The sequence below is a fragment of the Lactuca virosa genome, chromosome 8, assembly GCF_052849685.1.
Source record: "Lactuca virosa cultivar CGN04683 chromosome 8, Lactuca_virosa_CGN04683_v6, whole genome shotgun sequence".
In the NCBI taxonomy this organism is placed as follows: domain Eukaryota; kingdom Viridiplantae; phylum Streptophyta; class Magnoliopsida; order Asterales; family Asteraceae; genus Lactuca; species Lactuca virosa.
In genome coordinates, this window is record NC_136433.1 from 320,125,017 (window position 1) to 320,141,588 (window position 16,572).

Here is a 16,572-nt window from a genome sequence, read left to right on the forward strand (position 1 = left end):
GCGAAGGAGTACACAACTATGGTTGCCGAGATTATTGCTAAGAAGATGTGGAACGGAGCTATGGGGAAGTCGGACGTGCTGGTGGTTGATAAAGACTAAGTCCAAGCTAGCACCAAACCAAGGGGGGGATTGGAGGGTCCATTTAGTGGTTTGGTCTTGGCTTTCAATGTAATAGTTCTTTTAAGTCTTTATTGTAGTTTAGTGGGTTATTTGGTACTTTACGGCCCTGTAGTGAGTTTACGGCCGTAAGCCTGTTTACGACCGTAAACCCAGTTTCCGGCCCAAGTCCACTATATATAGAGGTTGTCTAGGTCATTATTAGTTGTTGATGCCACATAGTTCACGGCCAAGTATATCGAGTTGTACCAGACGTTTTTCAGTAATAAACGTGTGCAAGCTTGATTTCTTTTCTTCTTCTACTCATATTCTTGTTTCGTTGATCGTTTGATTGCTTGATCATTGGTAAAGATCCGTTTTAGGACCTTACACTAATGTCGACGAAGGTCTCTTAATTAGTCTTTCTTATATTCCAACCTACTAGATTACAATGAACATTAGGCCACCAATCACCTTCTCTCAAGTCTCTAACTACTTTACCTATTTCAAGGTACAACTATTGTTCGAGTAATTCATTTTTATGCTTGTTGGACAGCACGGGTAGTCTTGAGGACATATAATCCGATCTGGGAGTGATATAGCCTGATCAACTATATCTTTTCGAGAAGTGATTAGCATGTCTCCAGGAATGTTTGTGATGTTGCAGCAAGCCTAAAAACTTACCAACACCACTACAATGAAAACATTAGAACAGAACATAAACTTAAAATACTATAGGAGTATTTTGTGTTACTATAATTACTTATGTGCAAACTAAAAAGGTCTTTATTAGTATGTCAATAGTTGCTGAGTGGATACGCTAAAGTTATATGTGACTAGGGTGTTATAGACTTAGAATCTGTGATCTTTGCTTTACTTCATGTTCCTTGTTTGGTTGTGGACTTAGAGTTAGGGTCACTTATTCGAAGGTCTATCCTGTTTTGGTTACATATGACTGGTATGCACTACGCAAATGTTGGAGTAACTGGTAAGGATCATCTTATAATTATCTTAATTAGTACGTCTATTGTGACATCCCCATTTTCACGGCTAGAAAAGACCGATTTTGTTTATGCTTTATAAAAATCAGAGTACCTTTTTAATAAAAGTGTTGCGGAATTTGTTCCCAGAAAAACATGATAAATACGTTTATCAAAGCATTTCCGAAGAAATGTATTTTATTCATTTTAAAATATTGGGATGTCATAGTCAATACAGAAACATAAGCATAAACAGAACTTACATTCATTATCACTAGTGATTTATATCTCCTTAATCTCTCAGTGTAATGTAACTTCATATCGACACCTGTGATACAAATAAACTGAGTGGGCCAGGTTGGGAAACCTGGTGAGTACATAGGGTTTTCAATCCACAATAATATAATTATTATGTTTAAACATTAAACAATCAACCCAATTACCCATCCCCATTATCTTCTTTACTCTTAAGGATCTACCCTAAGAATCGACTATTCCTCGTTAATTCATTCCTAAGTATTGTCCTAAGGAGTAGGCACGAAGTCCATCGTTGCCTATGACATAGCTGTCAAGCACATCTGCTAGTTCTATCACTTAGGCGCAGCTGCCAGAATTGTGACATTCTCTATGAGGAGCAACTGCCGGTATTGTCCTTCGGGCACAGCTGCCAGGGTTATCTCGTTTCTTGACAGTATCATTTTCGAGAGTCCACTCGCAATACATGTCAATGGGTCTTCAGAGTATACCGGTGAACACCTACAGGTTGCGAGCCTGCTAGTGTTCCACTGGACTGTCTAGAATAGTCCGTGGTTGTCATCCATACTCTGCTAGATGACGGGGCCAGCATTTAGGTAAAAGGCTTATCACATCGTCCACCTCTAACCCTCACCTCATGGTCTATTTCACCTCTCACCTCATCATCCAACTCATATTTCATCTACCCATGTTTTACCCAACATATTATGTAGATATAAAAAATATATATATATACAGTTTAAATCATTTAAAACATGTATACAATTGTTCATCCAACACAGATAGCAAGTATACAGATAATATTCATACATAGCACGTAATTTATATTAAATACTTCATATCTATGTGTAAGATGAAAGCAACTATGCACTCACCTGATAAGGTGGTCACTCGGTACTCGGACAGCGCTTCGTTAATCTTGAAACAATTTCCCTCGGACAAAACCTAGTATCATTATCACTAGAGTTTAGTCTAACGTTAACCGCGACTAATTAATAGTCTAGCTATTATTACTATTATATAAGCGTTAAGCAACACTCTTATATAACTCATAATAATAGCCCAAATAATTATTTTAAGGTCCTAATAATGTTACTATATTAAAACATAAGCTATACTAAAGATAGGGTAGGCATAGCTCACTTATAGCGGGTTTTCTCGAAAACCGGGCTTTGCTGGAGCAGCGTTCCCCAGCCAAAAGGCTCTCTTCTCGGGACTCCGGGTACCTCGGGGCTTCCTTCGGGTGCTAGGGGGTTTACCTAGACTTTAGGGGGCTTAAGGGGGGCTAGAGAGAAGTTCTAGAGAGAGAAGGAGAAGATGGGAAGGTGTGAAGAATGAGGGAACCCGACACCTCTATTTATAGGTTGGAATCCTGCTCTACTCGTCGAGTAGGAGGTCCTACTCGTCGAGTCCATGGCCAGGTGTCACCACCTGGTGGCTTGCCTTGGGGAGAAAGTCTTGGCCCATATTCAGCCACGTCACCCGATTTCGCACAGCACCCTGCCGACTTCTAAACCCCATAACGTTCGCATACGAGCTCCGTTTTTTACGTTCTTTATATCCACGCGTAGGTAAAAATAGGATCTACAATTTTAATTAGACTCCGTCGACTAATTCTCGACCGATCTTAAATTTTAATAGTAGGAGGAGATTAGACTGTTAAATGACCGCGAAGAATTCGTAACTCCTCCATACGGACTCCGTTTTCGTCTGTATTTTTATCGTTCAGTTCCTATTAATGAGATCTTCAACTCTCATTTAGGTTGCGTAGGCCAAAAACCGCTCAAACTAAAATTCGAGTTTCGGGCCGTGCATTGCTATGCCAAATCTTAGAAAATTCATAACTTTCTCATACGAAGTCAGATTTGGGCGTTCTTTTTTTTGTATGTTCTCGGTTTAACGTATACTACAACTTTTGTTTAGATCACTAAGGCTAAAAATTCCTCTATCATAAATTCACTATTAACGTCTCCCGGTGTCGTGCCGGTTTTGCCGAAAAACTTCGACGGGCCATAACTTCTTCGTTATAACTCGGATTTCGGCGTTCTTTATATGTACGGTACCCTTGAGACATATTCTACAACACGGTTAATATTATTTATTCTAAATAATCTTTTGTCGAAAAGTCATTTTCGACCCCTATTATCTCTAAATTGACTAGCCCGGATCTACGGGCGTTACAATTATCTCCCCCTTAGGATGATTACGTCCCAAAATCATCAACGAAACATGGCTCACATGATGACTCCATACATTATCTCTTCATCCTAAGTAATAACCATAACTTTGATGTTTCTTCGAAAAAGTATCTAACTCTAAGACTTCCTGACTGCAGGCAGTGGCCGATCTTGGACCCGCTCTCTATCTCATGTTAGACTTCCGATCATGATCTTCATGTCACGGTCTCGATCTTTATTGGAGACTCCTTCTTTAACAAACTTGAGATAAGTTTCTTCCTTCGATTACCATAATAGACCGATGGGTCATGTTCTAATGACCTCTCATCGTATGATGCATTGCTTGGAGTCAGGTCTTTTAGAGTCAAATTCCAGAACAGACTATACCTTCCTTCATGTTCTGATCACATCTTAAAAGGTAGCATTTATAGCTACAAGCAATTATCACGATACATCTACTGATCGCTTTGATTTCAATCTTCTGGCTTAAGTCAGATGTGACATCGAAATTAGTTCTCTGAACCACGTAACATACTCATCGTAGTCGGACTCAATTTGATATGACCACTAGGATCGGAATAACAACAATCTCCTTAGTCATTACCGAAACAATGGTAACGACATACTTGAATAAAATGGTATCAATTACTAGCGCCTTGGTAACCTTGTGACTTTCCCTGATCCAAGTGCGGGTCCTGTGCTTCCGGTAGTATAGGCCTCTACTACCTTTCACACCTACTCATACTCGTCCCAAGTATTATCTCGCAGTTCTCCAAGTCATTATCACAAAAACAATTTTAACACATACAAATGTGTCCAAACAATCATAAAATTTTCCGTACACTCTACTAGGACTTCTTCCACGCGTATCTTCAATCATTAACTCTGCTTCAACTCGGTTGGTGGTGGAAACTCCATACGATGGGACAACTTCAGGAATTACACCAATCGTTCCATCATTCCGCCGATCGAAGGTGTACTTCGGACGTACCGTACTCCTCTAAACGTACTGCTTGACATATTCTAAAGGCAGGATACCACTCTTACAATATCTTCTTATAGGTGTCATTCACTATCATAAGCCTTTTCATTTCCTCTATTTACTCAATTCTCTATGAGTATTTCACCATGACGTTATTTTCACGGAAGCATGCATTCATTGCATCGAGACGAGAATATAGATAGAGAAGATTTAGACGCGTAATCCTCCTTATTACTCTGAAAAGTTACATGCCAGTTCTAATATCGTAATTAAACGTTTAGAAATCTGAACACATAAAATTTCCAGATCCGGTCGGCAACAGACCATAGATCCGATCAAATAATAACATCATAAAGCATCATAAATCAGTTAGCACATAAAAGCATTTTAGGCATCTTCCCTAAATAAGCTAGTGCTTGTGTCTATTAAGGTGTATTATCTAAATATACTAGACACGCTCCTCACGATCATCGCTTAGCATTCTAAGTTTAAGTCTAGAAATAAATCTTTATTCCTAGTTCGCTTAAACTAATGCTCTGATACCAACTGTGACATCCCCATTTTCACGGCCAGAAAAGACCGATTTTGTTTATGCTTTATAAAAATCAGAGTACCTTTTTAATAAAAGTGTTGTGGAATTTGTTCCCAGAAAAACATGATAAATAGGTTTATCAAAGCATTTCCGAAGAAATGTATTTTATTCATTTTAAAATATTGGGATGTCATAGTCAATATAGAAACATAAGCATAAACAGAACTTACATTCATTATCACTAGCGATTTATATCTCCTTAATCTTTCAGTGTAACGTAACTTCATATCGACACCTGTGATACAAATAAACTGAGTGGGTCAGGTTGGGAAACCTGGTGAGTACATAGGGTTTTCAACCCACAATAATATAATTATTATGCTTAAACATTAAACAATCAACCCAATTACGCATCCCCATTATCTTCTTTACTCTTAAGGATCTACCCTAAGAATCGACTATTCCTTGTTAATTCATTCCTAAGGATTGTCCTAAGGAGAAGGCACGAAGTCCATCGTTGCATATGACATAGCTGTCAAGCACATCTGCTTGTTCTATCACTTAGGCGCAGCTGCCAGAATTGTGACATTCTCTATGAGGAGCAACTGCCGGTATTGTCCTTCGGGCACAGCTGCCAGGGTTATCTCGTTTATTGACAGTATCATTTTCGAGAGTCCACTCACAATACATGTCAATGGGTTTTTAGAGTACACCGGTGAACATATAGTTCACAACACCTACAGGTTGCGAGCCTGCTAGTGTTCCATTGGACTGTCTAGAATAGTCCGTGGTTGTCATCCATACTCTGCTAGATGACGGGGCCAACATTTAGATAAAAGGCTTCTCACATCGTCCACCTCTAACCCTCACCTCATGGTCTATTTCACCTCTCACCTCATAATCCAACTCATATTTCATCTACCCATGTTTTACCCAACATATTATGTAGATATAATATATATATATATATATATATATATATATATATATATATATATATATATACAGTTTAAATCATTTAAAACATGTATACAATTGTTCATCCAACATAGATAGCAAGTATACAGATAATATTCATACATAGCACGTAATTTATATTAAATACTTCATATCTATGTGTAAGATGAAAGTAACTATGCACTCACCTGATAAGGTGGTCACTCGGTACTCGGACAACGCTTCGTTAATCTTAAAACAATTTCCCTCTAACAAAACTTAGTATCATTACCACTAAAGTTTAGTCTAACGTTAACCGCGACTAATTAATACTCTAGCTATTATTACTATTATATAAGCATTAAGAAACACTCTTATATAACTCATAATAATAGCCCAAATAATTATTTTAAGGTCCTAATAATGTTACTATATTAAAACATAAGCTATACTAAAGATAGGGTATACATAGCTCACTTATAGTGGGTTTTCTCGAAAACCGGGCTTTGCTGGAGCTGCGTTCCCTAGCCGAAAGGCTCTTTTCTCGGGACTCCGGGAACGTCGGGGCTTCCTTCGGGTGCTAGGGGGTTTACCTAGACTTTAGGGGGCTTAAGGGGGGCTAGAGAGAAGTTCTAGAGAGAAAAGGAGAAGATGGGAAGGTGTGACGAATGAGGGAACCCGACACCTCTATTTATAGGTTAGAATGCTGCTCTACTCGTCGTGTAGGAGGTCCTACTCGTCGATTCCATGGCCAGGTGTCACCACCTGGTGGCTTGCCTTGGGGAGAAAGCCTTGGCCCATATTCAGCTACGTCACCCGACTTCGCACAACACCCTGCCGACTTCTAAACCCCGTAACTTTCGCATACGAGCTCCGTTTTCAACGTTCTTTATATCCACGCGTAGGTAAAAACAATATCTACAACTTTCATTTGGAGTCCCTCGACAAATTCTCGACCGATCATAAATTTTAATAGTAGGAGGAGGTTAGACTGTTAAATGACCGCGAAGAATTTGTAACTCCTTCATACGGACTCCGTTTTCGTCTGTCTTTTTATCGTTGAGTTACTAATAATGAGATCTTCAACTCTCATTTAGGTTGCGTAGGTCAAAAACCGCTCAAACTAAAATTCGAGTTTCGGGTCGTGCACTGCTATGCCAAATCTTAGAAAATTCATAACTTACTCATACGAAGTCAGATTTGGGCGTTCTTTTTTTTTTGTATGTTCTCGGTTTAATGTATACTACAACTTTTGTTTAGATCACTAAGGCTAAAAATTTCTCTATCATAAATTCACTATTTACGTCTCCCGGTGCCGTGCCGGTTTTGCCGAAAAACTTCGACGGGCCATAACTTCTTCGTTATAACTCGGATTTCGGCGTTCTTTATATGTACGGAACCCTTGAGACATATTCTACAACTCGGTTAAGATTGATTTGTTCTAAATAATATTTTGTCAAAAAGTTGTTTTCGACCCCTATTATCTCTAAATTAACTAGCCCGGATCTACGAGCGTTACATCTATTAATTAGTTCTTTTACCCCTTTTCTCGCTTAGATAACATGGCTGGATTCCGTATCCCCGGAGACCCGTACTTTCCCAACCAAGGCGACAGCGGATGGCTTGATATTGAGCCTGAAGAGGAACCTACAATTCCACTGGATGATGACTTTGCTGAGAACTTCCCGGACGATTCTGACTCCGAGCCAGAAGTCAACGATCAACCCCTGGTAGCTCCAAACCCAAATCCAAACCCACGTCTGACTTTTCAAGGCCCGACGCCTTTGTGGGTGGAGAGTCTGGAGACCTGGAGTCAGGAACAAGGCCAACCCATCGCGTTCAATGGAGACCAAAGTTTCTACAATTTGAGCGAAGGAGGCTTAGCGGACAGGGTCCTGCCTATCCTGGTCCGCAGGGTTGCTCGTAACAAAATTCAGGGTAGGACAGCCCTCCAACGAATTGTGGAACTTGATGCCAATACAAGGATCAACACTGTCCGCATTCGTCGGCTGGAAGATGCTCGTGAGAGAGAGCTGAAAGAGACCGTGAGTCTCTACTTTAAGCACTAGCTGAGACTAGGGCTGAAGTCATAGAGCATCGCGTGCGCCGGCGAGTGTACGAGCGACGCCTTCTTGAAATGGAGCGTCTGATGGATGATCTAAGGGTTTGCCCAAGGGGTTCCCGACGTCAGTAGGGAATGCTCTCCTCATCCCTTTTCTTTTGAGTTAAGGATTAGCCTTCTTAATATATGCTCTAAGTAGCTCTTTTCCCTATAAATTCCTGTTATTTAAGACCTTGAACTTTCGGTCGATAGGTCTTTATTCTGTCAAAATTTTCTCATCTTGTTTTGATGTAAGACCTACTTTTAGGTCGGTTTTCCCGAACTAGTTGCATCTGTAATACCAGTATTATTGACAGATATTAATCTTGTGAAAATTATTATCCAAATGCTTTCATCATTCTACTACTAGAGTTCTATCCAATCATACTTTCATCTGTGTTGTTGGGCTATGGAGAGTTAGTCCATGAGTCACTCTCATCATACTCTCTATTAAATTCTTATCAATATCTTCATCTTTGTGATCTTATAGCTACAAGATGCCTCCACGCCGAGTAACGAGGCGCACTGCTCGAAATCAAACTCCACCTCCTCCTCCTCAATACAACCCAGCAGCTATCCAAGCTGCTGTGAATGCAGCTGTTACGACAGCTCTAGCACAATTCACCACTACCGGTACTAGCAGGAGTGGGACTAATGTGCCTTCCACCCCAGTTGAAACTCTAGTGCGCTCTAGAGAGTGCTCGTACAAAGACTTCACCAGCTGCAAACCCAGGGCCTTCAATGGAACTATCGGAATCATTGCCCTCTCGCAATGGTTCGAAAAGACCGAGTCGATCTTTGAGATCTGCTCCTATCCGGAAGGGAGCAAGGTAAAATTTTCCGCTTGCACCTTCGCGGACCGAGCTCTGACGTGGTGGAACAGCCATGTCAAGTCACTATCTCTTATAGTGGCAAATGCCATCGGCTGGGAAGCTTTTAAGGAGATTATGATCGAGGAATACTACCCGAGGGGCGAAGTTCAGAAGTTAGAGCAGGAGCTCTGGAGCCTAACCATGAAGGGCTCCGACATAGTCTCCTACACTGCCAGATTCAGCGATCTGGTAGCGCTATGTCCGGGAATGGTCCCTTCTGAAGCAAAGAAGGTGGAGAGGTATATCTGGGGGCTGGTACCTCCATTTTAGGGGAATGTCCTAGCGTCTAACCCCACTACCTTCGATAGTGCCAAGCGATTGGCACAAAGGCTCATCGACCATGGAGTCCGAACCCTGTCAGCAACAACAACCCTAGCCATCTCAGAACCCTCCAAAGCCACTAACAACAAGCAGAAATTCTGGGATGACAAGAAGAAGCAGAAAGCTGCCAAAAATCAGCAGGTCGTAGCTGTTCACACTGAGATAGCACCTGCCGCTACTGCACCGGTAAAGCGGTATGCGGGAAACTTGCCGAAGTGCAACAAATGCAGCTTCCATCACAATGGTCCCTGCCGGGAAATGTAGTGCTCTAACTGCAACAGGAAGGGGCACACTGCCCGTTTCTGCAAGGCTCCAGCAAAGCCAATTACCCAAGTCCCCGGCGCTGGTGTGGGCCAGGCTTGCTACGGTTGTGGCGAGGTGGGCCACAACAAGAGGAACTGCCCGAAGGCAGGGAATGCCGGTGGCGTGGGAAGAGTTTTGGCTATAGGCCACGAGGAAGCAGTTGCCGACCCCACAGTGGTCACTGGTACGTTTCGCCTCGATAACTCATATGCATGCATTCTGTTTGATAGTGGCTAATGGAAAGATAGAGAGCACTCGCTGCATATACATAGGATGTACACTAACACTAGATAGCCATTCATTTCCAGTCGACCTCATGCCGGTCTCAATCAATAGTTTCGACGTCATAATCGGCATGGATTGGTTGAGTTCTCATCGTGCCGACATCATGTGTTACGAAAAGGCTGTTCGCCTTAATCTGTCGTCTAGAGAAACTCTAGTAATCTACGGCGACAAACCCAGCACGAACTTTCGCCTCATCTCGAGCATTCAAGCCCAGAAATTCTTGCGAAAAGAATGTCGCGCATTCCTTACTCATGTTCTCGACGTGAGACAAGAGACGAAAGACATTACAAACATTCCAGTGGTATGCGATTTTCCCGACATCTTTCCAGAGGAACTCCCAGGATTACCTCCGCAACGCCAAGTCGAGTTCAGAATCGACTTAGTTCCAGGGGATACCCCAGTAGCCAAATCGCCCTATCGTCTAGCACCAGCTGAGATGCAGGAGCTATCCAGTCAACTTAACGAATTGCTCAGCAAGGGCTTCATTAGGCCAAGCTTCTCACCCTGGGGAGCACCGGTCTTGTTCGTCTAGAAGAAAGACAGATCGTTCCGTATGTGCATCGACTACAGAGAACTTAACAAGTTAATCGTCAAAAATCGTTACCCTCTGCCTCGCATAGACGATTTGTTCGACCAACTACAAGGGGCGAATTTATTCTCAAAGATTGACCTGAGATCAGGGTATCACCACTTACGAGTGTTAGGAGAGGATGTTCCGAAGACAGCCTTCCGAACTCGTTAGGGACACTACGAGTTTGTAGTGATGCCGTTCGGATTGACCAATGCGCCCGCAGTATTCATGGATTTAATGAATAGGGTGTGTCGTCCTTACTTGGATCAGTTCGTCATTATCTTCATTGATGACATACTTATCTACTCTCGTAGTAAGGAGGAGCATAGTCAACATCTGCGTCAGGTCTTGGAAACACTGCGATCAGAGAATCTCTATGCGAACTTCTCGAAATGCAAATTTTGGATCCGAAGAGTCGAATTCTTGGGGCACGAGGTTAGCGAAGAGGGAATACACGTGGACCCTTCCAAAACTAAAACCATTGAGAACTGGTTAGCACTAAAGACGCCTATAGAAATTCGTCAATTTCTAGCCCTCGCTGGCTACTATCGCAAGTTCATTCAGAACTTCTCACGGATTGCGAAACCGCTTACGACATTGACCCAGAAGGGCGTGGCCCTTGACTGGGAAGAGAAACAAGAGAAAGCGTTCCAAACGCTAAAGCGAGCCTTATGCACCGCACCGATACTGTCCCTCCCCGAAGGGATAGAAGACTTCGTGGTCTATTGCGATGCGTCCAATCAAGGGTTCGGCTGTGTTCTGATGCAACGAGGTAAGGTCATCGCCTATGCCTCAAGACAGCTGAAGACACACAAGGTCAACTACACCACACATGATCTTGAGTTAGGAGCAGTGGTGTTTACTCTAAAGATCTGGAGACACTACATGTATGGTACAAAAAGCAATATCTTTACGGACCACAAGAGCCTACAACATATATTCGACCAGAATAAGTTCAACATGAGACAACGACGATGGGTCGAGTTACTCAGTGATTACGAATGCGAAATTCATTATCATCCCGGCAAGGCCAACGTAGTAGGTGACGCCCTGAGTCGGAAAGAATACTCTGCTAGTAGAGTCAAATCATTGACTATGACTATCCATTCACACTTGTCCACGCAAATTAAGGAGGCTCAGCTCGAAGCTTTGAAACCTGAAAATGTGGCGGGTGAATCCCTAAGAGGGATGGATAAGAACTTGGAAGTCAAAGGTGGCAGAGCTTTATATCTCATCGATCGGATCTGGACACCGACACACGGTGGTTTCAGAGACTTGGTCATGACCGAAGCTCACAACACTCGATATTCCGTCCACCCAGGTTCGGATAAAATGTTTCTGGATCTTAAAAAGTTATATTGGTGGCCTAACATGAAAGCAGAGATTGCTACCTTCGTGAGTAGATACCTTACTTGCGCCAAGGTTAAGGTCGAATACTAGAAACCATCAGGTTTACTTCAGCAACCGGAGATACCTGAATGGAAGTGGGAGCGGATCACGATGGACTTCATAACCAAATTGCCCAAGACAACGGGTGGTCTCGATACCATTTGGGTGATCGTAGATAGGTTAACAAAGTCCGCACACTTCCTGCCTATCAAAGAGACTGACAAGATGGAGAAACTAACAAGAACATACATCAGAGAGATCGTACGACTACATGGTGTTCCCATTCCATTATCTCTGATATGGATAGTAGATTCACTTCGAGGTTCTGGCAGTCGCTACAAAGTTCCCTAGGAACTAGGTTGGACATGAGTACAGCCTACCATCCACAAACCGACAGACAAAATGAGAGGACTATTCAGACTTTGGAAGATATGTTGCGAGCCTGCGTGATAGACTTTGGGAAGGCATGGGATACTCACTTACCCCTTGTCGAGTTTTCCTACAACAATAGTTATCACACGAGCATAAAGGCTGCTCCATTTGAAGCCCTATATGGTCGTAAGTGCAGAACCCCTCTGTGCTTGGCTGAGGTGGGCGACACACAGTTAGCTAAAGGACGAGTTCCTGGCAGCACTCTCACAGGTCCGGAAATCATTCGGGAAATGACAGAGAAGATCGTTCAGATTCGTGAATGAATGAAAGCCTCTAGATACCGACAGAAAAGCTACACAGATAAGAGAAGGAAACTGTTGGAATTCCAGGTGGGCGACCGTGTTCTATTGAAGGTCTCACCCTGGAAGGGCTTAATACGCTTCGGAAAGCATGGAAAGCTAAATACAAGATACGTAGGGCCTTTCGAGATTCTTGCCAGAATCGGCCCTGTAGCTTACAAACTCAAACTACCTCGCGAACTCAGTAACGTACATTCTACTTTCCACGTCTCGAACTTGAAAAAGTGTCTGTCCGACGAGACTCTTGTAATCCCACTCGGCGAGATCGAGATCAACGAGAGCCTCAACTTCGTGGAAGAACCTGTAGAGATCATGGATCGAGAGGTCAAGCAAACGAAGCAAAGCCATATCCCGATAGTGAAGGTTCGCTGGAATGCCAAGCGAGGACCTGAATTCACTTTGGAGCGCGAGGATCAAATGAAACTGAAATACCCTCATCTTTTCGTTTAGTTATTTGTAATAGCTTATTTGTTAAACTTTAATTTCGGGACGAAATTCTCTCTAACAGGGGGATGATGTGACAACCTGGAATTTCTATCTTGTACAGTTATTCAAATCAATCAAGGTCAGACTCGTTTTTGCTATCTTCTAGCATTGTTTAGAGTCAATTTGAGTGTTCAAAGCCTAGTATAACCAAGGTATGAGGCTAGGGACGAGTGTATTTGAGTTCAACACCTTTCAATTGAGCCAAACAACCCTTTATGAGGTGTGTGCGGCCGCACACATGGGTGTACCGCCGTACACCCATCCCAACCGTACACTCTCATGTATAAATGAGAGTCTTAGCCTCCATTTACCTCTTTTCACACTCCTAAGCCAAAAAATCAACTTCTATCTCAAGTATCATCCGTTTTTCATCTAGATCTTCAAGTTGTAAGTGTTTCTTCCTTTGTTTTGTTAATGCATTACACAATCTAGTAAGGATCTATGATTTCATCCATGAAATTACTCCTTTTGTTTAGATCTTCAAGTGTTCTTCAGTTTCACCAAGAACACCAAGAACACCTACTAAGTTGTTGGACCTCAAACACCCCTAAACGCTTCTATATCATAAGTACCCTTCTTCTGCTTGTTACATACTGAATATACTCCTTAGAAAACGTCCAAACCATGATCATGAAGGAGTGTGCGGCCGCACACACCCCATGTGGTCGTACACCCCTTTTTTAGTGTTATTAGGCTTCAAACTCATGTTTTATGCTAGCACATGATCAAGAACACTTAGGGGATGTAAGATAGAGTCTTGGAATACCATTTTGACCATTTTTGCATGATCATCAAGCGTGTATGGCCGTACACTCCTTGTGTGGCCGTACACACCCTTTTTAAGGTCCAAAATGGTAACAAACTTCCATTAAGGCTAAGCATTGGTCAAAGCACACTTCCTAGATGCTTAATAAGACTTTAAATCACTCAATGGCATGTTTCACCATGAGTGTGCGGCCGCACACCCACTTAGGCCGTACACTCTGGCCGTACACACACAAGAAACATACCATTCTGGCCGTACACTCCAAGGTGAGGCCATACACCCATTATATGCAACCATTGGTACTTCTAACACTTCAATCTAAGTGTTTCCTATGTCCTAGGGTGTCTTTCCTTGCATAATTAGTTCTTTAAACACTAATTATATACATATATGTGTTATTATATGCTTATTAGGTATTGTTGTGCTCAAGTCTTCACTTGACACTTAGCATCATGCAAACCGATCTTTCATTCGTATTACTCACTACAGGTGAGTTCATACCCCTTTAACTTACCTTTTAAATGATTTTAAATGCTTTTATGGGGGAGAATACAAGTAGAAACAATATAGTTATTATATCAATCATATGTGATTTATAAATATCAAACAATGGATTTCTTATACTTCAAACTGTGTTATCAATCAAATTCCCTCAAATCATTTTACAAACTCTTTTATATGCAAAACTCTTTCTCAAACTCTTTTAAACTTATATTTTGTCAAAAGCATATCTATATAGATATAGTTATATAAGTAGGATTGAAAGGACTTAGGACTGATAGCTCACCTTACTTCTTGTTCCTTGTTTGGTTCTGGACTTAGGGTATCGGTTGTTTGTCCGAAGGTCGTGTGAATCTTAGTTATATATTTTGTGTATGTATATAGATATAATAGTCCTTCATTCAGTTCAATACCTTTGGGTAGCAAAGGTGTACAAACATGTTCATTCATACAAACAACATTGCTAGTAAACTATAATAGGTATAGTTTAGGAAGTCACTAATACTATTACTAGAACAATGAAACACACAAAGAGTCAGTTCATACATGAGTCAGTACATACTATAACGAGAAACAATACTCACTATAAAGAGAAGCAGATAGAGAATACTATAACGAGAAACAATACTCACTATAAAGAGAAACAGATAGAGCATACTATAACGAGAATCAATACATACTACACACTATACACTAGAGAACATACTACATACTAGACAGAGAGAACATACACTACACTAGTACATACTATACAAATACAAGAATACCATAACATTAATGTGAGATACTACTTCATGGCTTGGCAATATACTGCTGCGTCACGTTTTGTACCCAGAGTCTCCTGGAGGGAGAGCGTGGATTTGTGTATAGATCTATACGGGACTGACCCTCCTACACCTTGCTGGTAACTACAGTGGGACCTGCAGGTCTGCGGGTGACGAATGTCATATCATTTCGACGTCTCGAACGTTGTGTTTTACTGGTCAATCGAGTATGGTTACACTCATATCACATTTTACCTTAATTAACTAACAAGTTAAAGGTAGTTAGTACATTAGTAGTTACCTAGATAAAACTACAGTACATCTTTATTTTTCCCAATTCATTCACTTTGTGATCTTCTCACATAAACGGTAATGAGAAACTATATTTTGGTAATGATAGTCATACTTTGGGAAAACTCACACTTTTACAAAAGAACAAACATAGAGAACAGTTGAGTCTTGGTAGAAGACTACTTTAGTAGAACATATAGGATTTTCTAGGAAGTTTACATACATTTACATCAAACACTTACATACTTTTACAACAAACACATTCTTCAAACTTATACAAACAATGACATTAAAATACTTATGAACTCACCAGCTTTAATGCTGATCTATGCTTTCAAAATAACTTGTATTCTCAGTTCGCCAGTAGACAGGTACCGATGACTAGGTTTTGAGAAGATGGAGCACATTCAAGACTCATCTTTTATTTTGATTATACATTTTGGTTTCTTATAAACTTCAGAACACACTTGTATTAAAATTATTATTATTAATGTAATGGATGATGTTGTTGCTTGTTTACTATTATGCATTGTTGTGATACTGTACATGACGTCCTCCGCCCCCGAACGTTTACGTCGTTCCGGTTTTGGGGTGTGACACCAAGTTCCTTCGTTGAGAAGCACTTTCCTATTACCTTTACACCTTGTAAAGTTAGAATGTGCTTTCCCATGATAAGTATGTCATCTATATACATGACCAAGAAGGTCACATAGCTCCCACTAGTTTTCATCTAAACACAAGATTCATCTTCATTTCTAAAAAAAACATACTTTGTGATTTCATCATCGAAACAATGATTCCAATTTCGAGATGCTTGGTATAACCCATAAATGCATCTCTTGAGCTTACATACTTTATTATGATAATTTTGGTCGATAAAACCTTTAGGCTGAACCATATAGACATATTCTCCCAAGTGTCCATTTAGAAAATCGATTTTGACATCCATTTGCCATATCTTATAGCCATAATATGTAGTTATGGCAATCAGTATCCTAATAGATTTAATCATAGCGACTGGTGAAAAGGTTTCATCATAATCATCTCATTCGGTTTGAGTGAATCCTTTAGCAACAAGTCCTGCTTTGAATATTTGTAATTTTCCATCCATGCCAGTCTTCTTCTTGAAGACCCACTTACTCCCTACAGTCTTACAATAGGGAGGAAGTTCAACCAAATCCTAAACTTGGTTTTCTCTCATGGATTTTATCGATGTGTTCATGGCCACAAGCC